Source organism: Hylobates moloch, unplaced genomic scaffold (genome assembly GCF_009828535.3).
Source record: "Hylobates moloch isolate HMO894 unplaced genomic scaffold, HMol_V3 SCAFFOLD_1, whole genome shotgun sequence".
Classification (NCBI taxonomy): Eukaryota; Metazoa; Chordata; class Mammalia; order Primates; family Hylobatidae; genus Hylobates; species Hylobates moloch.
This window is the reverse complement of record NW_026652276.1, coordinates 199,929,150-199,933,037: the sequence shown is the minus strand read 5'-3', so window position 1 is coordinate 199,933,037 and position 3,888 is coordinate 199,929,150. Positions and strand designations below refer to the sequence as shown.

The window sequence follows — 3,888 nt, the reverse complement described above, 5'->3', positions numbered from 1 at the left end:
ATGACAAACCCACAGCCAACATTATACTTAACCAGGAAAAGCTGAAAGCATTCCCCAAGAACTGGAACAAGACAAGGATGCATACTTTCACCCCTTCTATTCTACATAGTACTGGAAGTGCTAGTCAGAGCAATCAGACAACAGACAGAAATAAAGGGCATCCAAATGGTAAAGAGGAAGTCAAACTGTTGCTGTTCACTGGTGATATGATTGTAAACCTAGAAAGCCCTAAAGACTCATCCAAAAAGCTCCTAGATCTGAAAAATGAATTCAGTAAAGTTTCAGGATATGAAATCAATGTAAACAAACTAGCAGCACTGCTATACACCAACAATGACAAATCTGAGAATCAATTCAAGAACTCAACCCCTTTTACAACAGCTGCAAAAAATAAAATAAAATAAAATACTTAGGAATATACCTAACCACAGAGGTGAAAGACCTCTATAAGGAAAACTGCAAAAGATTGCTGAAAGGAATCATAGATGACACAAACAAACAAATGGAAACAATCCCATGCTCATGAATGGATAGAATCAATATTGTGAAAATGACCATACTGCCAAAAGCAATCTACAAATTAAATTCAATTCCCACAAAAACACTATCATCATTCTTCACAGAATTGGAAAAAACAATTCTAAAATTCATGTGCAACCAAAAAAAAAAAAGAGTCTGTATAGCCAAAGCAAGATTAAGCAAAAAGAACAAATCTGTTGGCATCACATTACCCAACTTCAAACTATATTACAAGGCTATAGTTACCAAAACAGCAGGATACCGGTATAAAAATAGGCACACAGACCAATGGAACAGAATAGAGAACACAGAAATAAAGCCAAATTTTTACAGTCAACTTATCTTTGAAAAAGCAAACAAAAACATAAAGTGGGTAAGGACGCCCTATTCAACAAATGGTGCTGGGATAATTGGCAAGCCACATGTAGAAGAATGAAACTGGATCCTCATCTCTCACCTTATATAAAAATCAACCCCAAGATGGATCAAAGACTTAAATCTCAGACCTGGAATCATAAAAATATCTAGAAGATAACAACAGAAGAGCTCTTCCAGACATTGGCTTAGGTGAAGACTTAATGACCAAGTATCCGAAAGCAAATGCAACAAAAACAAAGATAAATAGATGGCATCTATTTAACTAAAAAGCTTCTGCACAGCCAAAGAAACAATCAGCAGAGTAGACAACCTACAGAGTGGGAGAAAATACTCGCAAACAGTGCATCTGACAAAGAACTAATATCCAGAATCTACAAGGAATTCAAAGAAATCAGCTAGAAAAAAAAAAAAAGAATTCCATCAAAAATGGGCAAAGGGCCAAGTGTGGTGTCCCATGCCTTTAATCCCAGCACTTTGGAAGGCTGAGACAGGTGGATCATGAGGTCAAGAGATCGAGATCATCCTGGTCAACACGGTGAAACCCTGTCTCTACTAAGAATACAAAAATTAGCTGGTCGTGGTGGCACATGCTTGTAGTCCCAGCTACTCAGGAGGCTGAGGCAGGAGAATCGCTTGAACCCAGGAGGGGGAGGTTGCAGTGAGCCAAGATTGTGCCATTGCACTCTAGCCAGGTGACAGAGCGAGGCTCCGTCTAAAAAAAAAAAAAAAAAAAAGGAAAGAAAAAGAAAAGAAAATGGGCAAAGGACATGAGAAGAAAAAGAAAAGAAAATGGGCAAAGGACATGAACAGACATTTTCAAAAGAAGATATACAAATGGCCAACAAACATAAGAAAAAAATGCTGAACATCACTAACTGTCAGGGAAATGCAAATTAAAAGTACAATGAGATACCACCTTACTCCTGCAAGAATGGCAAGAATGGCCATAATTTAAAAAATCAAAAATAATAGCTGATGTCATGGATGTGGTGAAAAGGAAACACTTTTACACTGCTGGTGAGAATGTAAACTAGTACAACCACTATAGTAAAAAGTATGGAGATTCATTAAAGAACTATAAGTAGAACTGTCATTTGATCCAGCAATCCCACTACTGAGTATCTTCTGCTGTACAGGGCAGAAGGTAGAAACTTCTCTGTCACCTTGGTTGTGCCTCAGTCTTAGGTAGGCCCTGTGTCCCATGGTGCCTGGGATGAGGCTTTCTCAGTTACCCTGCCCCTGCTCAAGTAGCCAAATGTTGCATTGTGCCTTTGGAGGCTCAATGATAAAGGCTGTTTATCATTAATGTCTTTCAGTAATGTAAAGACATTATTGTTTATTGAAAAATGTGTAGAAGACAAAACATACAAGTATAGATCAATTCATGTTCTACTTAATTAAATCCTAAAGGTATTCTTGTATTTTGGCTACAAAATTATTGTAAATTGTTTAAATTAATATAAGGAAAATATTACTTTTACTCAATCAATCTTGATGAATTTTTCCACTTCCACCCTAAATTCGGATCATAGAAATAACCTTTACAGTAAGTTTGAAATTATTTTTTACTTTCCAGTTACACACCAAACTCTATTTTGCATCTTATTACTTTCAGAAATAGCGTTTTCTAACAATTATGGATAATCCTTGCTTTACTTGGTGTTACATTCTATAAAATGTCAAGGGTGCTCTTGTTCACATCTCAGTTTCTCCTTAGGCAAAACCTTAAAGTCAACTATTCCAAATTGAATCTTGTGCTGTACATTTACTTATGACATTTGCTATATTTTTGGACCCTGTCTGTATTACGATCTATAAAAAGGATCAAGAGTCCTTCCAGAAATAAGAAATGAACCACTAGAATATATATTGTCCCCACTGGGATGATCATCAATGTATGGTACTCTGTGAACGGTGAGAGGCTGGGCACCCACGTGTACCATACAGGAGCTATGTCCTGCATGGACAGTGACTGGGACACCAAGCATGTCCTCACTGGCTCAGTTGACAACAGCTGTCATCTCTGGGACAGGGAAGCAGTTGGCCCTATTCAAAACTGATTTAGCTGTCCAGACCTGTGGCAAGGACTTTGGGAACAATATCACTATATTCTCTACAGACAAGCAGATGGGGACCAGTGCTTTGTGAGCTTCTTTTATCTGCAAGACCTAAGCCAGATTGACAGCAATGAGACATACATGAAAATCCTTTACAATGACTATAATATCACCAGTGATTTTTGAGGACCCCCCCAAGGGGAGTGCATCATCACAGGCCATAAGAGTGGAGTGTCCAACCAGTATAATGCCAAATCTGGAGAGGTATTGGTGAGTGTTAAATAGCACTCCTAAAAGATCAGTGACATCCAGTTATCCAGGGACATGACCATGTTTGTCACTGCAACCAAGGACAACACAGCCAAGTTCTTTGATTCTACAATTCTTGAACATCAAGATACTTTCTGGACAGAACACCTCATCAACTCAGATGCCCTTTCCCCAACTATAGTGACCATGTGATACTGGGTAACAGTCAGAAAGCCATGGATGTAACTACAACCTCCAGCAGAACTGGCAGGTTTGAGCCCAGGTTCTTCCATTTGGCCTTTGAAAAATAGTTTGGAAGAGTCAAGAGTTACTTCACAACTGTCAACAGGGTTGCCTTCCCTTCAAATGGCAAGAGATACAGCAGCAGCAGTGAAGATGGTTATGTCCATATTCATTGTTTAGGCCCACAGTACTTGGAATTTGAGCTTGAGGATTAAGAAGCTGGATCTCTTTGGGAGGCCGAGGTGGGCGGATCACGAGGTCAGGAGATCGAGACCATTCTGGCTAACACAGTGAAGCCCCATCTCTACTAAAAATACAAAAAATTAGCCCGGCAAGGTGGTGGGCACCTATAGTCCCAGCTACTCGGGAGGCTGAGGCAGGAGAATGGCGTGAACCCAAGAGGCAGAGCTTGCAGTGAGCCGAGACGAGATGATGCCACTGC

The 3,888-nt window shown here is 39.5% G+C and overlaps 1 pseudogene; it reads left to right on the top strand.

The window, feature by feature from the left end:
* The first annotated feature begins 2,780 nt into the window (after window positions 1–2,780).
* Window positions 2,781–3,661, top strand: LOC116810963 (eukaryotic translation initiation factor 3 subunit I-like; annotated as a pseudogene).
* Window positions 3,662–3,888: the final 227 nt, after the last annotated feature.